Raw genomic sequence first — 22251 nt, 5'->3', positions numbered from 1 at the left:
AATATAGTTTTAGAGTTTGTGCATTTGTTTGCATTCACATTCATGTCGAGTGAGATGTTTTTTTTCTGTCACCGAGTTTCCAGTTTCTTCATGATAAACTTCAGGCAGATGTAACTGAGCTTAAAGCTCCTATCGATGAAACTATTACCGTCCCTCTATACTGGGCTTCCGTTAACCTGAAATATCACTCAATTCATTCCTTAATGTTATGTTGATTTTCTGAATGTAATTAATGAGTGTGCAACCTCTTGTGTTAGAAAGTTAGCTCACGGTAATAAATATATAGTAATTAACAGAAACATGGTTTCATTAAATCACGATGAGTTCCAAGTATCATCTTGAAATTAAGTCTGTGCTAATCAGAATGTTTTAATGTATGAACATACGCTCCCAGTCCAGAGGTGGGTGTATATTCTGTAGAAGCTTTCCCAAAACTAGATCGAGAAAATGAAGTAATAGAACAGAGTTCATGAGTACTAATGGTATCATAAAAATGTTACTAAAAGATCAATTATTACACTGAGGTCATCTTTTGCTTTGAAAATGAGAATATTTGACAGATAACCAGATTAAAAAATATAACTCAAGACGGGGTTCTTCAATGTTGAATCAGACACGTTTTAATGAATGTTTTGCTAATTTCAGAATAAAAGTTTGACATATACAAACTGTTCAAAAGTCAGTCTGTCTCTTTTTCTCACTCTCTCTCTCAGACACGCGCACACACACACACACACACACACACACACTGAAAGCCTTTTTAAACAGGTATCCACAAAGGTCACATGCTGAGGCGTAAGGCGGGATTTATTGGAATAATCACGTCTGTAAAGAGTAAACAAGACAACGAGTTAGTGTTAAATCAGGACAGGTATCAGCAGGAATGAAGCAAAGGCCGAACTGTAAGAGGAAGCTAACGAGAGCTGACTGAGGGTAAAAAAAAAAGTCATTTCTGAAGCAGAAAGTGATGTATTGTTGTGCAGCTGTGTGGCTGACTGCAGCGGGCCCTCAGAGAGCCACGGCCCACCCTCACCTGATTATTTTTCACCTTGTTTACGGCTCCACGGCACTGCCTCCGTCTCCCTCCCCACGTGCACCTGTCTCATTACGTCCATCTCGAGGAGTCGCTCAGCCGAGAGTGTGTGTGTGTGTGTGTGGGGGGGGGGGGGGACAGGTAACACAAGGACAGGTGAGGAAAGACGATTAAAGGGAAAATAAACCCAGTAGAGGAGTGTTTTATAAATATGAGCCGACAGGAGACAAAAAAGGGTTTCTGTGTAAATTCGGGCTATGTAAATGTGGACAAAGTGGGACAGCGAAGGACAAAGTGGCGTCTGACATCAACGGCGCCCCCTGTTTGGTGTGAGGAGATATGTGTCGAGGAGGAGTAAACAGAAGCAGGAGAGTCCTGCAGCAGCTTCCTGGATCTCATTAGTCTCTCCTCACATGCTGTCAGTCAAGGCTGAGGTGTGAACCCCCGCGCACGATTGGGGGAAAACGAACGCGTGTCACATTTATTCTCCTGTGAAATTGTCCTGCGTCGGGACGAAGCTCGGGACCACACAAACGGGCTAACACACAGAACACCACTGGCTGCCAAAGCCCATAAATAAATAATTCGGAGAAGTTGCAGTATTACCTTTTCTGTCTCCTTCATCTCAACAGCTGCAGATTCTTTAGAGACGTAGAGAAGAAGTTCCAACTTTAAGATCCAGCTGCTGTTCGCCGGAGTCTGTTGAGGCCAAATATCAAACTAGCCCAAATATGCCAAACTCTCCCATGAATAACAACGACGATATAAGATTGATGTAGTCTTGATTAGCCAAACTTTCCAGGGAAATATTGTGCCTTTATTTTGAAGGCAGTTGTTGTTTATCCTTCATCACTGGACGTTTTTTCTTAAATATCCTCGCAAAATTACTTTATTTTTATTGTCTCATTAAGGTTTACAGATATGGGCCTGAAATCCCACTCGTTTACTCGTCCTGCTCACTATGTAGGAAGCAGGGTCAAGTGGACTCTATAGGAACTCACTGAGCTTCTAGTCGGGGCTTTAATTAAGGGTGATTTCAGCCCCAGCCTGTGTCTACCTCCATCCTTTAGGTACTAAATTTTTTATGTACCAGCCGTAGCTTAAAAGGCAGAGACGAGTTGTGAACACGGGGACCATCGGGTCAGCCTAAACTGGATTTTAGCCTCAGAATTCTGGATTCAGCAGACCCGAGTCATCTCCTGATCACGAGTCAATGGGTTATCGATCGTCCCTCGTCCTCCTCCTGGGGTCCTTTGTGCTTTATGGGTCACAAACTCTTTAGTCACGGCGCTAACAACACAGGAGGGCCAGACAAGCGCAAGGGAATTGGATTTCACTGGTGGAACATCTCCGGTGTGCTGATGGGAAGCCGCTCGCTTAAAGACACATGAAGTTCATCTGTCTGTCCGCAATCAGCTGGAGTGACGGAGTGCGTCAAGGTGATTAGGCAGTGATTAGCAGGTTTGGACTGATTTTCTTCAGGCTGCCTTTACAGGCCCTTTTAAAAGGGTTAGGGTTTTTTAAAAAAAAAAAAAAGAAAACCAGATCTCTACTTCGTGTTCTTGTTTATAAGAGTTCTTATTTCGGAACACGTTCCACCGGTCCAGCTAGTCCCACCAACACTGTGTGGGAGCAATAAGGACAAACATCGAGTGGACAAATGAAAATATCAGGCTGAAACACTCGCTGCAAACATTCTTCTTTTGGAATTAATTCAGCGCGGCATATGTGGCCGCATGAAATATTAACAATATTTGAATATTTTAGAGCAAATAATGAGAGTTCTTGACCTTCAATCATCGCATGCAGAATTTATTAGCTGCATTTCCCCGTTTCGCTCCGGAAAACGTCCACAGTCATTTCCCCGCGAGGTGATTAAAAGAGTGATGACGGTTTACCTTTGACACATTAATAGGGGGAAACCCGCTGAATAATAACTCTACTGGCTCCGATCACTTAAGTTCGGATTAACATTTTGCCGTTAGTTCTTCGATGGGGATCAGGGAAAAGGGGGTGAGGACAGTGACAGCTCCATCAGCGGCTCCCGCTGAAGGTCACGGAACATAATTGCCGCGGCTCGTTCCCATTTGTCTGAACGGGGGCATTTGCATTGGGAGAATCACCTGCAGGTGAAAAGGCTCTTAACTGCCTGTCATCCTCGCTCACCTTCATTCTGGAGGACATCAGCGCGGAGGTGTTACAATAAGGCGGAGAGGTGCCCTCGCTCTCTTTACTGGACCGCAGCGTGGGACTGAACGTAGTCCTGCTCAAGCGAGACTCTGAACGTGGCTAATAAAAGTAAAAACAGTTGATCGGAAATGTGTTGGATCGGTGATTTGTCCTCCAGAGAATGACTCTTTTAGATGGAGGAACTTGACGGGAACACCTAGCTAACGCTGGGTGGAGGTGGGAAATCACGTAAAATATCACGTCACAATGACGTCATCGGAGTTAGATTAGTCACTCATAAAGACAGGAAGGAGAATGTCGGTGACACTCAAATGCAGCAGAAAATTCCACACCGGAAGCTGCTAAATTAGCGCTGAGCTGGACTGGAAGCCCCCTGGGAAGCACCTGCAGCTAGCTGCCCGTGCAGAGGACAAAACTTTTTGGTGCAACTCTATGAATCAATCAACTAATTAGGAAGTAAAACTAGTGTTTGGGAACACTGAGGTACTTCTGGCGCTCCTGCAAAGTCTGTTGGTTCTGTTTTAGACGTTTTTATTGGTTTTGAAAATCAAATGGCCGTTCGAGCACCTGCGGGCGATATTGATCTTTAAAAAAAAAAGAAATTTGAAATTTAATCGCAAGGTGAGACAGGATTTGTTCTGATGAAGGGTTTGTTCCCTCAGTCCCAGTCTGTTGGACCAGCGAACGCCGCTGGTAAACAAATCAGTCAATATGACCTCCAGATTATGGACTGAACACGTAGCGCATCCGCTCCGGCTCAAGTTCTGGCCGTCGTTTTGATCTGCAAACATCGTCCATATCGTCCTCTAAATGGTCCAGCGCAGACTACAAAGACAAGTTGCAACGTGGACGTAGTGCCATTAGCTTGATACGAGTTGTTCTGCCAGATTTTTGTCCCCTCTGTGAAAGGCCGAGAGCCGCCTCTGTTGTTTGCACTTCATTTTCTGCCAGTGAAAAAAAGCAGTTGATAAGACGGCGACAGGGAACGCCGTCTTTTCATCACAGCGTGACCGACCTCAGGCCCGGCCACAGCGGACGCCTCTTCTGATATTAAAAGATTATAGCAGTCAGAGGTGACCGAGACAAGCAGTGGAGACATGAGCAACAACCCGAGGAGGGGATGTATCTCCCATAATTTCCCTGCCAGGTCCCTTTATCTTCTTCCTCTAGGAGAATACTTTTTTTTTAGCGTCATTCAGCATTTAGCGATGCTGTTGCAGCACCTCATTGAACTATCGGGGAAATGTCTGTTGGTGATGGTTCCAAGAACAAATGATGGAAAACATGAGGAGAAACGTGAGCGAAAATTCACATTTTCCTTCGGAAGTTAAGACAGTTCATGCCGAGACGTTCAGCGGCCACCTTCACCTGCAATACCACATGTTGGAGAAGGGGGCGATGGTGAGTCTGACGTTTCTTTCACAGCAAATATAATTGTTTGCAGGGATTTTCTGCACTCTGACCTAAAGATCTCACCGTTTGCACGAGTCGGGTCCCATATATGAATCAGATGGATCAAGTCGGAGGGTTACATGTGACATGCGAGTGTGCTGCTGCGCATGTGCGTCGCAACTGTGGTTGAGGGTCGTCACGGCATCAAGGAATCATCACAAATCAGAGGATGCTGTGGCCAATTAATGTTTAAAATGAGAAATCATAAGCATTTATTTAAACGTGTCAGTTTTTGCCACCATTTCTGTGTTTCTCCACACACAACGTCATCTAAGCTTGATTCAACCTTTGAGTTGAGAGAAAGAAGCCAAAAATATCATGATTGCATTTAAGTGCTTGACTTTGAGGCTTTGAGAGAACAGTTGTTGAACAAAGAAAATAAAAAAATAAAAAAGAGTGAACTTTTCTGATGTGGACTCCAGTGAAGGGAGCAGCAGGTGTGATTGCAGCCTCGCTGCTCAGGTGGGGGGTGGCAGGGGGGCTGCCGTGGTTCACTCTGGGCAGTTCACATGGCAACAAGACCCTCCAACCTGGAGAGGGTGGTCACATGGGAATCCTGGGAAGCTGGGCTGTCAGATCGGCCAGCCACTCAAGCGTGGCGTATGAATAAGCTGGGGAGATAGACTCACACACACACACACATCCTCATATTTCTATATTTGTGAGGACTTATGTTGACATGATGCATAGCCAGGACCTGAAAGCAAATTGTAACCTCAACCTTAAAACCAAGTTTTGATCCTCCAACAGTCCTTTGAAGTTGTGAGGACCAGCCGAAATGTCCTCATGTCCCAAAAATGTCCTCACTTTGCTGGAAGAAAGACTATTTTGGTACTCAGTATATAGCAATACAAGAACACACACACACACACACTCTAATTCCCAAAGAAATCTCTGTTTCCGTCCTCCTGTGCTACACTACAGTTCCTAACCCCCCCCCCCCCACACACACACACACACACACACACACACCCTCGGCAGCCTCCAAACCCAGGTTATACTGATCCTCTCCGGAGCTGATGGGGGACCAAACTGGCAGGTGGGGGCCAGACTTTCAAGGAACGCAATTAATCTCAATGAAGATCTCCAGCCTTTAGCTGTGATTAGAAACGAGCTGGGGCCAAACACAGAGAGAGGCAGCAGTGAGCTGCACAAGGAGGCCGGGGATAATTTGTCCCGCTAACGAGGATGTAGTATTGATCAGGCTGCAGCCTCAGATGACGGAACCTCCTCAGGAACATTTTCTCCTTCATATTGATTTCAGGTATTCGGCCAGGTCACAGTTTCAGACACTTCTGGCTTCAGTGGCGGGTCACCAAAACTCAGCAATACCATAATAATGGTCCTGGAAAATATTAAGATTTAATGTTTCACGTTTATGCTGCTATTACATTTGTTGTGTTTGAGAAGCCATGAGGACAGTTCTTTGCTATCGTTCACCACATGATGGCATACAGTGGTTAGCATCATTAGCATATGATCCACTGATTGATTCGTGTGCTGTTGTGAGGACTCTTTTAGACTTTTATTTGTCCTTATTTCGTCCTTCTTTTGTCTGGGATGTTCTTCTGGCCCAGCATCTGTACTGGTGTCTCCACACAACTCTGACCAACTTCAGAGAACTGGTTCCTCTTTCTTCAAGACTGAACGGTTTCTTTTCCGGTCCAGTTCCTGAAGGCCCAGTTTCTTTGAAGACCACCTATTGGATTATGAGTTATCCTTCTAAATCACCATCAGTCAAAAGCAAAGTAGCATCAGTAGAGTGGAGTGTTTGAATGGGCCTCCGGAGCAAACGAACCCCCACCGAAACACCTCCTGAACCGGATCGCGGACTCGGTGCGATTCCGAATCTCCTGCTAATGGCATCGGTGTAAAAAGGTGTTGGAGTCAGATTTCATCCCAACCCTGTTAGAGGAGCTTCAGGGGGCCTTTAAGGTGAAACACGGTGACAAACAGGAGACGTTCCCGAGCTGCTACTGCTGTTCTTCCCATGTTGCCCCCCCCTCACACGTTAATTATTCATTAGATTCTGAATAATAAAATATTTTACACCCCTCTGGACACAAGTCAGCGTTCCATAAAACAACGGGCTACTGTACTCTCAAAAGCTGTTTTTATTAATAAAATATCTCAACAAGCTGAAGCTGATATGTTTTTATGATTTATGAGGCAACTTTTAAAGAACTTTGGCCTTGATGCTCAATGAACTTCTGTGGATTCGACTGTTAATTCACAAAATAAAGTTTTTTCTGTTCAATCAAAAACATCCGTTTCCTCACGGCTCCTTTACAGGAAGAGAACTTATTTATTTCAGTAACAATAATATTAATAATACTTTTCCTAATAGGTCACCTTAGAACATTAGAGGCAAAACACATTAAAACATTAAAAACATGTTAGATTATAACAGTTTATGAGGTGAAGGTCAGTCTAAACATGCTTCAGGGGGGTTTTAAGGTGGGGGCCCTTCAGTCACAACATAAAGACAAGACAAGAGTCATGGGGGGGGTGGGGGGGCTGAGACTATAGGAGGTTTTGTAGGTAGTAGAAGCTCTGTGGGGTAACGGGGCAAGACTTTGATGGTGAGGAGCTAGATTTAAAAGTTGGACATGGCCAAGAAGCTGCTGAAGCTGATTGGGCACTGGGGTGATGGTAGAGATCAGGGGGGATCCAGAACCGCCTCATGGGGCGATATGTAGAGGATAGACAATATATGTCACATGAGAAACACCTACACGGTTGTCGGCCGTATCAACCCGGATTTCTCAGTGGGACTGGAGGAGATGTTCATTTGCAGTAAAAGCGTTGAGATTGATGCTTCTGATCTCACAATAGTGGTTCTTACACTTTACAGCAGGCGCCGTAAAACCGGCTGGGTTGGGCGGCTCCCGACTGCTGGCTGAGGCTAAAAGAAAACATCTCACGTCGTGGCGTTTGATGGTTGCAGCAGCGATGCTGATTAGCTTCTGCGTTCATGCTACGCGGCCGCTTTAGAGGAGAAACACTCAAATCTGTTGGGTTCAGTTCTCCTGAATATTTAAGTGCCAGCCTGCAAATATCCAGCCCAGGTGATTGGAGATCAAATAGCCGGCGAGCAGCAAGCGGCGTTCGCCCCCGCGAGCTGCCTTTAGAAAGGAGAAAGGATCTGGATAAATGTATTCCTGTCAACACGGCCGTGACGCCTTTCTAACGCAGCCACTGGGGGATTCTAGCGAGAGCAGCCGAGTCAAACTCCATTTCTCTCGGTTGGAAGAGAGACGTGACCCGAAGCCCCGCGGAGGTCCGTGACGGACGGACGCCGGGGGCCTGAGCAGCTCAAGGCATTAGGACGCCAACACTCAGAGTGGAGGTGGGAACCGGCCCGTTCAGGGCGCGGCCGCAAACAGTCCATTGTGGACAGTTTGTAGTTAAACTCAAACCCTCTGTGGGTAATATATTCTTCTTTTGGTCTTTCTTTGGTCTTTTACCCAAACGTCGCTCCTCTAGACAATGTGGAAAATGTTGTCGTGATGGCTTGAGGAGTCCAAATGAAGCTCATTGGTTGCCACCCTCAGACGTGTGAAAGTACCCAACCGCACAGCCTCCATCAGACGCCCATCCTCTCGCTTACGGGACGCTCCGTTCAAAGCCGCCGTCATCCCTCAGGAAGTCGGACCTTCACCCGCTGCCCCATAATCGAATGTTCCTCAAGTCCCGTCCCGTTGATACAGTAGCACAACCTCTGTAACGGCAGCGTATTGATTTTATGCCAGTGGAAACAATAAGGGATTGATTTTGAAAGCAGCTATAGAGCGTTGCGAGCTAAGCTTATCATACACGGTTCTTTACAGGGCTACGTTTCTGTGGTTACCAACCAGCTCCTCCATGTCGAGCAGAGGGTCTGTGAGGAATTAAAGTGACAAAGCGCTTTGGCATTTACATAAATACAAACATATTGTATCCATTTATTATAGAGAATCTATCCTCCCCTTGATTAAAACTAAAAATAAATTGGAATTGGATCTTCTGCTAGCATTAATGCTTGGATCGGCTAGCATTTATCAGTTTGTCTGTTGATCCTAGAGATTCTGTTGCTTTTATTTTAACATATGTACAGTTCATACGTATATCAGCCAAGCCTGACGCGCATCACACGCACATCCTCGGCATTAATTGCTCTCTGGAGTGTTTAGTGTGGTTGAATCACAGCAGATCGGTGCAGTTTACAGGAGAACAGCAGGTTTGGGTCGCAGCCAGCCGCCTACTGGGGAACAGTCATGTAAGGGCAGCTCACTTTCTTTTATACAGTAATTGCCAACACTGCTCATTACTCTCCCAGAAGATGAGGATAAAAACACCATTATTGCATTAAACAATACTTCTACACACTTTCTTGCAGGGAGATTTTGGTATTTCTGTCTATCATCCTGACTCACGCAATCTCTAGGTGTTTAATACATTCTTCCACAAAGGTGAGGTTTAGGGGAAAAAAACCTGCCATGTCCTGGTGAAAAAAACAGGACACTTTGCCTTCTTTTTCAAGCTGACTCTGAATTCAGATGTAACGTTCGCTCCTTAGAGGTAACATTATCTTAATCACATCAGGATAATTATGCCAGTTGGGTGCGGTGAGCTAGCATCAGGGCAGAAGTCTGGCTTGTTAGCTGATTACAGAATTAAATCTGAAGAAATGCATAAAATTAGCTGTGCCTTTTATTTTCATGAGGCTAACAGGTTACTTAAAGGTGCCTCAGACTTTTACTTTTAATTGTTACATGTTCCAGGATTTTGATTTGCAATTGATCAATCGATCCTCACCGCTGCTTTGCATTGTGGGAAATCCCTGCCTACCAAGGTGACTGCATATTTGGCAGTGTTGATTTAGCATAACTTAGCATACTGTAGACTAAAGTACTTTTCTCTTTACCCACTACATACTGATGTGGATAGAAAGACTGTGTAAAATTACATTTATGCTAATTTGAATAAGTGTAATGTAAAAACGTGAATTTAAGAATAAGGTCACATCAGGTCCCTGAAATTTCTGTTAGTCAGTCCCAGTTTAAGACGGCTAATTGCTATTGCTATGTAATTAGCATCACATCAGGTGTGTTTGTGTAACACAAGGGCCTCTTAACTACACAACAATATTGCATTACTTTACAAAATGAGCCTCAAAAAAGCGCTGACCTTTACTGAAAGGTCAGCGCTTAATTGCTGCCGTGTGCTCTCAAATGAAACGAGAGCTAATTCTGCCTTTTGTGTGGGCGTTTATGCGAATTTAATAACCAAATAACTCCCTGTGAAGACGCCGCCAATTACAACCTTAAGCTGTTTTCATCCTGCCTAGATGATCTTATATGAAGCTTTCACATCACTCATTATTACATTTACAGTAAGAGGCCGCTGTTTTCGCCTTCCTTTATGATCTGGGATGTCTTAGGACACATTTACACAGTTGTCATGTGACCTGCGCCCTGGCAAGATGAGGGAATAAACGTTAACAGATACGAAACACTTCCGCAAATTTCCTCCTCCGCTGAAAATCCCCCAGAAATGTAACTTATTCTCTGGAGTTCATCCATCCGAGCTGGCCCCCAAACCCAAAACTCCCGCGTCTCATTTTACAGAACGATGTGCTGACAGAAGTGCTCACAAGGTGCGGAAGCATTTACATATAAATTAAACCCTGAACCCGGAGAAGGTGGCGCCGTAATGCCGCGTTATGATTCCAAAATTTAGACTAATGACTGCAATAATGGCGGCGTTGCTGTAAGTCAATGTGTGTTGGATGTCCTCTCATCACGTGTTGCCGACGCCCAACCTCACGCCGCCGTTTCCTGAACAGATGAAGGCGTGACAGGCGGAGCCGGAGCCGCGGGCTCACAGTCTCACACCGATGCTGCGCTGCAGAGGTGCGAAGCTGTGCTGGTATTTTTAGTCCGAGGGTGCAGAGCCGAGGCCACGGGGGCCCGTCGCTTTCGTAAAGTACCTGCTAATGAGCCACGGCTGAATCTCCCCGAGCCTCAGTGACTCGGCTCCCTCCAACCAATATTAACCTGTAAATGAAGCGAGAACTGCAGAACGAGCTGGGTCGATCCTGGACTCTGAAGGAACCCAGGAGTTCCAAGTCTTCCGCCCAGACACTTGTTGCTTCCGTCGTCGGCAACAATCATTGACAGTCCTGCAATTTGAAACACTCCCATCGTCCGCTTTTACGTCATTAGGAGGCTAGCTTGATGTTTTTGCTGCTTCCTGTGGCCACGCTGAGGCCTGAAGGGTCACTCTTTTCTACGGTTAACAGGACGAAACCTTGAGCAGAACCAGCCAGCAAGATCTCATAGGGGATGTCGGAGGAATTAGACCTGCTAACAGTGGCGGCGATCCCCACACGCCTATTTAGAACATATTAAATGGTTAAAATACTACATCTACATCATATCGAACAGCGTTTCACATCGGCAGCTGAGCTACCTCCCTGTGAAAAGGCTTTGTTTGCTCTTAAAAGCCGGATATTCGCTTCATATTTATTGCTCATAAAGCTGCTCTTTCCCGGCACTCGGTTTGAAGCGAGTCCCTGGTGGCGAGCGAATGAACACGAGCGTCAGACTCGGGTCCAAACTACATTTGCAAGACAAACAGGAGTTCCAGAGTCTGTCGTCTGGGCATAAAAGCTTCCTTCCTTTCCCTCTAAAGGCTAAAGAGACCCTCCGGGTTTGCTTGCGGAGAGAAATGATTCCAGTTTCACATCCACACAGAACTTTGCGAGTCTTCGTGGCTGCAGGAAACAGTGTTGAGCAGAGAATTCACAACCTGAAATTCCGAATTCCGTTTCCAGCTCATCCTTTTTTGGGGTTCAGGGGAAGGTTAATGGGTTTTCAGAGCAGTTTGAAGCGTTCGGGTCGGATCCAAATGTTGCAACATCTGTTGTCATCTCATCAGCCGGCCGTGTCCACTCAGGATTTGGGAAGTTCTGGTCACTACAACCACAACAGACTAGTAATAACAATGGTTACGACCTCAGGGACCGTCTCTAAAGTGCTACACACCTTAAAAAGGTTGAATTATGAAACAGAGCAGTAATGTGGTGTCGACTTGATGTTCTGTATAATCACACTCAAGAGGAAACATCGAGTTGGACTGTTTGAGTACTCTTATCCTAAATTGTGCCATTTAGGGATGAAATGAGTGAACTTTCTTCATTAAATGTCCCTGGCAGCCTCGGTTTGATGTGAGACAGCCCTGACAGAACCAGCCAATGGATCCGTGTGTTTTGGAATGAGAACCCTTCAGGAAAATCACTTGTTTCCTTTTTGCCACCCACCCCTCCCTACAGGACCTTCACGTGGCCAGCGGAGGCAATCGTTAAGAGCTTTTTTTCCTTTTCTCCTTCCTGCCACCATTAAGGTCTAATATATCAGTTATGCAGTCACTTGTGCTTGACAGGCAGCTTCTTGAACTTGAACTGGGTCATCTTGTGACAGATAACATGGCCTGTTTGTTCAATTTCCTCCTCCGCAATGGCGCCGCTCTGAAGCGAGTCATTATAAATCACTGTGGATGCCTTCATCATGTATCCTGTCAGCAGCGGCGAGTGAAGAGAGTGTGTGTGCGTGTGTGTGTGTGTGTGTAAGCACGAGTACAGTATCCGAAAGGTGAGCCAGGACGATAGGGACGAGCAGGGGTGTGAGAACAGTGCGCTTGTCTGTCAGTGAGTCTTTTTTTATAGGCTAAGTGTAAACTTAACTTCTTGGGGGGGTTGGAGAGTCAGATGTGCGAGCTTTATTGTGACGTGCAGATAATGAAGCTGAGAGCCGCTGCCAGCGCTGGAGGAAGGTTATCATCTCGAGCGGACAGCTGGTACCAGGCCGAAGGTTACACAGTGATATTGTCCTCTTTCTTCAGCCAGGCTGCACAATTCAGACCCTCCTGTGGCATCGAGAGCGTTCTGGCAAAGGGTGGACGTGACGCTTCACGTCTCCAAAGGACACGTAGCGCAGCTATGCTATGCAGCTAGCTTAGCAAGGAACCGCAGCGCGAAATAACCCTGATTTGAAAACTGGTTCTCCCTCCCAGCACTGTTCAACACAACAAGGAGAAGTTCTGGACCAGTGGGTAACTCTTTGGGTTGTTATTTGATGTTCTGAATCAATAAAGTGGTTTTTTAAAAGACTAAAAACGTTTCTGTCGTAAACATCAGAGAGAGCATGGAGCCGCCCTCTTCATTAACCCCCCCCATCTTTGTCAGGCTGGGCGGAGCGGCTTCCAGACTCTCCCCTGTCGGGCGATCAACGCACACCTGAGACTGATCTCCAGTCAATCACCCACACCTGCCGTTCTCTTTAAAAGCCTGGCCAACTCCCCAATCATCGCCCATTCCTTGTTAACCCCCCGTGGTACAGCCTGGCTCCTAAAACTTTGTGTGCAAGTACTTTTTCCTGTTTCCAGTTCCGAACCGATTGTCAGTCTCTCCTGCAGCTCGGCACCGCCCAGCCTGCTCCAGTTTGACCGAGTTTGTCTGCTTCCAGCACCACTTGGTTTTGCCCTGAACCAACTTTCATTAAATCTTAATTCCAGCCTCACCCAGTGGTGTGTGTCTGCATTTGGGGTCTTGATTCAGATGTTATGCATGTATCTGTGAGTACTGAGATACGTATTTAACTATCAGTGTGAGGACCTTTTTGAGACGGGAGGACATTTTGGCCAGAATTTAATGTTATCGTTAGCTATGAGAGACGTGTGTGTGTGTGTGTGTGTGTGCGTGCGCGTGCGCGCTCTTGTCCGAGAGAGAGAGAGAGAGAGAGAGAGCCCGGGCCAAGAAAAGTATTTTATTCATTCTCTGCACACCTTCATATATATATATATATATATAAACAAAAGCTTCCAAAGTGATGGATGGATTTTATTTTTCCTGGCCAGTCCCAGGTTAGCCTTTCCTGGGCATATCAGCCGCCCGTAATCGGAGAGGGTGATTTCGGTTGGTGTTGTGTTCAGTAGCTCTGAAGGCATTCGTAAAATATCAAACTCACTTGAGTTGCAAGCAACACAATCACAGCAACGGTGGTGAAAATACACGTGGAAAGGGGCGGAGCCAATTGGACACAGATGAGAAACATGGAGCTGGTTAGATGGGAGTGGGAGAGGAGAGGGGGGTGGGCGGAGACAAAAATGGACACTGTAACACATTGTAGTAGGCTGTAATAGGCTGTAATAGGCTGTAATAGACTGTAATAGACTGTAATAGACTGTAATAGGCTGTAATAGACTGTAATAGACTGTAATAGGCTGTAATAGGCTGTGATAGGCTGTAATAGACTGTAATAGGCTGTAATAGACTGTAATAGGCTGTAATAGGCTGTGATAGGCTGTAATAGACTGTAATAGGCTGTAATAGGCTGTAATAGGGTTCGAAGGTTTGTGTTATTTTTGTGCAACATTGCTATGACAACAATAGGCGTTGAGGCGGGGCTAACTGGTGCTACCGGTAGTTGGGTGGAGCTGGTTACTGTCAAAGGAGACGCGCCATCAGGACCAAAGTCTTTACCTCCTGTTTGAAGACTTGAGCCACTTGCTGTTGGCAGTTCCTGCCTGGCTAATGTATTCATGTAGGTTCACTGCCAGCTGTCGCCTTCCGCGAGGCGCTCAGCCAGCCTGCGATGGCGCTGCCCTCGCTGCCCCGTTCCAGTGGTGTGGAAATCTGTTGCAGGAGCTCGTCAAGGTCACCTCGGCGGAGGGCAGCACAGCTCCACATACATCGCTCTTTGGGAAATGGAGTTTTACCAGTAACCCAAGCTGGTAAAACAGCAGAGGTCATATTCTATCACAAATGCTCGCCACGTGGAGTCAAACAATTAGATGAATATGTCACCTTGTTTATTTGATTGCTATGCAGGCTCCCCAGTAAAATCAATTTTCACACTTCCAATTGAAACCCTTAATTGAGAGAGGTTCTTCCCCTGTTTCAGCGGCGTCTGAGACGCGCTGATGGATATCTGATTAAGCAGGCGCCACGGGGAAACGGCGGCCGGCAGCTCTGCTCTGTGGGGGAAAAAATGAAGACTTGAGCAGACAAATCAAAATGCAAAGCAGAATCCCACCAGGAGGTATGTTAATGTGGGAGTCTGCACCTGCGCGAGATGGGACGCCGCCACCGTTTCTCTGCACACACACATCCAATAATACTACCAGAGAACCTTTAGTGCCGGAAGGCCATTGAAAAGCACGTGATCAATTAACAATTTTCCACCCGTTTGTTAATCCCTAATCAATTCTGATTGACTAAATGTGCTAAGTAGTAAATACTTTTAAATAAACTAATTGTTTTAATTTTGTTGGGGTTCAGGGTTGTGTCTGGCTTTGTCCTGCAGGGGGTGGTGTGGAGCACAACTGGCGGCAGCTGGCACTGCAGGCAGGCGCACCTGTCGGCAATTTACATCTCACCACCTCCTTCAGCAGGTTGTGCCTGCCTGTCAGTGCCAGGCTGGGGTTTGGACTTCCCTCGTCATGTGTTGGTGTGGTTGGGTTTCCCTTGTCGTGTGTTTGGTTTCCGTTGCCAGAGTGTGGTTTTGCCTCTGGTTTTGAGTTTCCTGCAGTCCTGGGGGGCTGCTTCTGTTCCCGAGGTTCCTGCAGTCCTGGGGGGCCGCTTCTGTTCCCGAGTGCTCTGCAGTCCTGGGGGGCTGCTTCTGTTCCCTGGTGCTCTGCAGTCCTGGAGGACTGCCTTCGTCTTCCTTGTCCCCCCCCCCTCCTGTAAATAAAACCTTTTGACCCTTTTACCACTGTGTCCTGGCCTGCATTCGGGTTCTCTTAAAAACCCACATTTCTGTAACAAATTTAGGCTAACTAATCTACAATATTGACATCTTTAATATGTATAAAGATACTTAAAAATAGTATAATCATTACAGTCTGGTTCTTTTAGGAAGGCAGGGTTGTCTAATCTTCAACCTTCCTGAATATTCTGCTAATCTTTCCTGTAATCTTTATGCTGTATTTTAACCAGGATTGGCTCACGTTAGAAAGACATCAGCTCTGTGTGAAATAAACGTCACATTCCTTTAATGAGAGGGAAAATAACACGACAATTAGCTTTGCACCATATCCTCCAGAACTAATGAAGGACTAATGCTAGCACGCCGCGCTGTATCAATGAGGAGTGGCTCGTTTGAAGGTCTGAGCTAATTACCTCCTGAAAATAAAATAAAGCTCTGAAGTGTCAAATCACGACCGTATTTTACACAGGTGCTTCACTTTAAATGACAGAGCACTCTCCAGGCAAACGCTCCGGCGGATTAACCGATGCACGTCAACATGTGGATGCAGATTTTTTCCGAGCAGGCTGGGTGTGTTGGGCGTAATCCGGTTAGCTAGCTTTCACTAAATTAAAAAAAATAACAATACCAATAAACAAGACCAAACTCTACAATATACAGTATGCAGCAAATTCTGTCGAAAAGGCAATTTTGGATGAAGCACTCCATCACATCGGACCCAAATATTTCCCGAACAACAGCAGCATAACATTAGCATGAATCAACGGTGAAAGATGATTTATGGCACAGCTGCATGACAACAGTTGTGTGTTGGGAACAAAGCACTTGTCCCTAAATAATTCATGAGCCATAATAAGATACTTGGTACACAGTGTTATGAGATAAGGGAAGGTTGCAGCTGAAGGGGTGGGGTGGAGGATGGGGGGGTGTTGTAAATGAACATTTTTCAGCTAAAATGTAAATTGGCCGTTAAAACCCAAGACGAAACATAACCTAGACTGCAACAGGGGTAACTGAGGACCTCTCCCTGTTTGCTGGAGCGTTAAGTTATTCTGGCCTGTGGACACGTCAACTTCTGCAACAACAAAAGGAGGCGTGGACGAGAGCGACGCCGCTCAAACGGCGTCGACAACACTTCTCCTTTGCCATGCTCACCTTCGTTGTCCTGTGTTGTCGTGCGTCTGCGGGCTAGGGTGCTAACGAGGCTTCATGCTATGGAATGTGATCACAAAGCATTTGACTGTCGCTACAGGAACGGAATGAAAACCTGAATTAGTCACACCTGCAGAATTTAGTTTTTGACTAAAAGGGAGGCTTTGGCATCGCAGTTTCAGAGTCCAGAAAGAGGATCTGGAGTAAAACTGGGATATACTGCTCAGGAAGAGAGGTGTACGGTACAATGATCTAACTGACAGCCTTGAACATCCTAGTTAGTGCACTATTTAGGGAATAGGGAGTGATTTGGGATGTTTCTTGGCCTTTCAATTAAAAATTGACTTCCCTCCTCAGCTCATTTGTTTCCATCTCCTCTTTCATCCATTTAATCCCTGAAATATTTAACGTACAAGTGCCTTTGTTTGGGGAATTAGAGATTTTAGGTTAATTTGTGCATTTCTCTCACCTTGTTTCTGCTTTGGCTCTTCATAATATGCATAAAATATGGAACAAACCCCTCTAACAGGGTGTGTGATGAATCTGGACCAACAGGAAACGGCCTGAAACCCAAGGCCAACGAAACCCAAAAGCCTAAAATAAATAAATAGAAAGAACTTTTTTGACCACAGATAGTTACCATAGCAACACTAAGGTTGGGCAGCATCAGCAGACCAGGCTACCTGAGACAGGAGGAGGTTGGAGTTGTCCAAATGTTAAAAAAAATCATTAAGATGAGAGAAACACAAACTGCATCTATATTGACAGGTTCCACATCCGCTGAGGAAGGCGGAGGAAGAGTGGCCGCTATTCAGGACTAAAAGTCAAAGGCATTCGGAGAAAGTTCTCTGTATTTGTCTGCAGAGAACACATTTACAGCGATTAATTTCCTGCTCTGGCATTCTTTCCATAATGAGCAGGGAGGTGTTCATTACAGGGAACGGCCTCTACTTCTGCCAATTAGGGCCAAATGATTAGCAAATAGATGTAGTGACATTGCAGATGTAATTGTCTTTCAGACAGCAGTTGTACACCTGCCCTCAACATTGGTCCTTCATGGGATTTTGTCCCAGAGGATCATCTTTCCCTCCACGTTTTTACTGTATTTAACTTAATATGTCTGAATCTCCTGATGACTTCCAGCTAAATCTGTGTTTTCCGCTGAATTTGAACCATTTAGAGTTCATTTCTACATTAACCCCTGACAAGTCCAGTAGTTATAGTATTTAAATAGTTATGTCATGTGTTTAAACATATGATGGATTTATTCATCGTTGTTCATTGTGTGTGTGTGTCTATTTTGATATTTGTTCGGGACCAAAGTCTATATATTCCACTAGCAAAGTGAGGACATCTTGAAAGGGCTGTTGGAGGGTTCCAACGTGATTTTAAGGATGACGTTAGAATCAGTTGCTAAGCCAGGTTAGGGGGTTTAGTGGGGGTAAGGATGGTTAGGGTTGAGGTGAAGGGCTGGAGAGGGTACTGTCCATGACAGTACTCAAAAAGATACATGTACAAGGACGTGTGTGTGTGTGTGTGTCTGTGTGTGTGTGTGTGCCCGCTGGTGAACTTTTAACCCCAGGTCAAGCAGCTGCTTTATGAATTCTGGGTAACTCGCTCTTGTCGGTTCGGTCTTTAAACCATCTTTTCTTGCTTTCATATGCCAGGACTACACTGAATTTTTGCACATAGCACATGGTCAAGGACCAGCTCACACTGATGCAACTTGACATTAAGTGAAGCTAGCTGTTATTTTAGCGAGTGGTGATCTGGATGGGTGCTGCAGATGTGCTGACACTTGAGCCTGAAGTGAACCCTTTTTACATATTTTAACTTCCACTGTGACAATCCTGCAGAGAGGATGTGAGTAAATGATAGACAGGTCTGCATTCAGCCTCCTTCATCCCCATGTTAGCCTGCTCATCTTTTCCTGTATGTTGCTGTTATTGCCACCAAATTGGCACTGTTGTGTCCTCTCAGTCGTTGTGATGGCCGGATTGAGTTGAGGAATAAAAGATTTTGCCTTTGTGAGAAAGAAAAAAAGGTTCTGATGTGCCATCTGTTGAAAGTCATGATTTCCATAAGAAATAAAATGCACGCTGAGGAAAAAGTCAAGGACACATTCTGGAGCGGAGTCAAGAATGTTGAAATTTTACAGGTGAAAACAGCACTTCCTGTTACCTTGGTGGTGCTTTTGTGCAGGTGTGTCGAGCATCCCATTAGAAGATACGGACACAGAGAATCTTCCATAAATTAATCATTACACACCCAGCAAAGAGCCCCATAAATTATAGATTTGAAGACTTGTATTATTGTACAAGTTGGACTTATTTCATAAGAAGACGGACAAGAAAAGGCAGACAGTCAAAATTCAGCTCAAACAGGAGTCCACAGTTTGGTCTCACTGTTGGCGGAGGAGGGAAACGTCTCAGAAAGATGACAGCAAATTTTGGATTTTCTATCCAAAAGGAGACGAGAGTCCTCCTCCAGGGTGAGCTGCGCCTTCACCGCAACAGATGCAAATCCTAATTCAAAGTTCCTCCGAATAAATCACGCACATTAGCACAAACAGGCAGCGTGTAAAAAGTTGAAGACAAAAGCTCGTCCTCTGTCTCGCTGGAGAGCATAATCACCTCAAAAAAAGTGTCTCTCCTCCCTTTGAAGCCAGTCGCTATAAATAACCTGCCAGTGTTGCATGGTGGGGCTGCAGAGAAACCTGAGCTGAGAGTGCCCTCTATGTGCAGGTTGGTGTTGCCTCCTGAAAACCAGTCCAGAATTCACACATTTGGGCACATTTCACGGATGATGAGCTCCAGCTTCTACAGAATAAAGACAGAAATTATCAGCTCCCTCTCAGCAACCTGTCTCACTCTCCCTTTTTCCTCGCAGCCTTCGCATTAAAGCGGCAGAGGCAAAAGTCAGAGGCTGCCACCTCTTAAGTGCAGTGTCATCCAAAGTCAAATGAGGAAGCGAGGCCAGATCAAAGCAGCAAAGCGAGATCTTCACTGTCTGACTTCATCTCCGCTAAAGCCCGAGAAACACTGTCACAACCTCAGATGCTCAGAAATGATTATCTTCCTGGCCTCCGTATTCCCTCCAGCACTGGTGGAGACACACACACACACACACATAATCGTATTCCTATATTCATGGGGCAAACGTATTATCAAGCTCCCTCCCAATTGCTAACCATAAAACTTTACCCACCTCCAACCCCCAAACCTTGATTCACTGTCTTAACCCTCAAAATATTGCGGAGACCAACCAAAAGGCCCCCACTCTGCAAGGAAGTCCTCACTTTTCTAGTAGAATGAGGATTTAGGTACTCCATATGTATTAAATACAAGGACACGGACACACGCATTTACACGCCTACGTGCGGGCGCGCACACACACACACACTCACACACAAAGCTTGGTTGCATAAGTGGAATCAAAGCTGGTTTACATCAAAGCTTCTTAACAAGTCCATTATACGGATACAAAAGCTGCAATTAAGTCGAAGCAAAAAAAACCAGGCTTGGATCAAAATTCCTCAGCATTTGGATTCTGCACCCAGAAAGCCAATAAGATATATCAGATACATCAGACAGTTTGTTATTCAGTCCACTGTTAAATGGAGCCTTTTTTCTTTTTTTCTTCTTGCATCGCTGCTGCTGATTCTGATCTTATTCTTGATTTTCAACTGCTGGATTTGTCTGCTTATTTTACTCTGATCGGAAACATACCACTGAGTCCTCCTGCCTGTCAAGGTTAAATTATTTAAAAAGAAGGAAAAGAAATCTTTGTAATATCATTTTATAGCCGACGCGAATACATATCACGAGATTTCTCAAGGTGTGACGCAGCATTACCAAGACCCAACCAGCAGTAGCATTTGCTGCATTTGTCAGGATACGTTGTCATGATACTTAGCATCCATGAAAAAAGCTGCAAGCTGAAGGACGCAAAACTCCACTCCGGGCAGCCTTGAAAACATGTGGGAAGTATTTTAAGAGAAGAAAAATTACGCCCTTCTTTCTTTTGCGAGGATAAAATAATACGGGTCAATTTCAACAGATGTGCCGACGTTTTCGCAAGGATACAAGAAATACATGTTAACGTGACGGTTGACCCAAATGCAGCAAACGACCAGCAACAAATGCTGCCAGATTTACAGCACACCCTCAAGGGGCCGTCAAAGCATTTCCCTTAAAAGTGGATTCAAGCTGAAATATATTTCCTCTGCAAGGTGGGTTGGTGCTCCCTCAGAGAGGAGGAGAAGCTCAGTCATTCAGGAGGAGCTAGAGTAGAGCCTCTGCTCCTTCGCACCTGTTCCGGATGCCTCCCTAGAGAGGTGTTCTCAGCATGAGGAGGACCCAAGAGATACCTGTACTGGAGAGTCTCTGTTTTTCACCTAGCCTGGGAACGCCAAGGAAGGAAGTGTTGGGAGAGGGAAGTCTGGGCATCTCTGCTTTGCCTCCCAGCCCTGGATAAAGCAGATGAGGAGATGAGGCATCCTTTGCCAAGCCAAACCAATCCAGGCCACTAGTTTAAAAGTGGCACGAGACACACCCTGGAGATGCCGGAGGGATTCAATCTCCTATCTAGGCAAAGAGATTTCTTTCATGATCAGGATCCGGATCAACATGACAGGTTGTTTCCGTGTGTGTGCTATTTGGTGGGGACAGTTTCTTTATAAAGGGTCTTCCTGACACTGAGCTACACTGATCCAGTCAGCAAGCGGCAGAACACCAACGGCAGAAAGAACCGCCAGTTCTTCGTTTCACAACACAGTGCCGGAGCAGACAGATGTGCTGATATGCCATCTATAGCCGCGGGCCTTTTCTGACTTCTAAAGGCTTCTGCTGTCAAAGTGGGGCGCCCGGGAGAGCATGACACAAAAGTTAAATGAAGGTTAAATGGAGGCACTTCAAAGTGGGCGATCTTCACAGAAAAATAACGGGAGAAAGGTTAATGTGTGTCTTGTTGAGACAGCGGAGCAGCTTGTAGCTTTTGGGCATGATGATTTGAGGTCCAGTTTGGGTCAGAACGCTTTGAGGAGCCCCGTTTATTGGTTTAATTCACACCGTGTTGGCGTGCGGCGTGATACCAGGGTTGCACGGTGACCAATTCTGGAGCAGCGAAGGCAACAGTTCAGGTTTTATACCTGTGCTGGGAATATTTGGAAAACAGCCATTAAGCTGTGCTATGACGGGCGCCTCTGAAATACTGGTGGCCCCGCCAGAAACGGCGAGATTCATCTTGTGACACAGCGTAAATATTCTGCAGGTGTTGAGAGAGGGCAGCTTAGAAGTGTTGATGTACATTTGAAATCCAATTAAATCAAAAATAAACAAAATTTAAGATTTGAAATTAAATAAAGGTAGTGGAAAACACGCTTTAAATACAATTTTGCAAATTTATGCTGGTTTCGGCCAATGACCTCTGCAAAACAAACTGTTTTTTCCCCTCTTGGGATTGTCTGCATGCGTCTGAATTCATGTACACATTTGCTTCCCTCCATGTGTAGTTAAATTGATTAAAAGCGAATTAGGCGTAGTGAAAATTAAATTGAATAAAAATGGTTTCCTGCAGTATTTATCAAATAGTTTGTCATCTGTGCTCAGTATCGACAGTTGTTTCCCCCCAGGGCACACCCCAGGGCAACTAGCTCGGTCCACTACGCTTTTCAGC

Source organism: Takifugu flavidus, chromosome 22 (assembly GCF_003711565.1).
Source record: "Takifugu flavidus isolate HTHZ2018 chromosome 22, ASM371156v2, whole genome shotgun sequence".
NCBI classification, from domain to species: domain Eukaryota; kingdom Metazoa; phylum Chordata; class Actinopteri; order Tetraodontiformes; family Tetraodontidae; genus Takifugu; species Takifugu flavidus.
Note: the sequence above shows the minus strand (reverse complement) of the source record.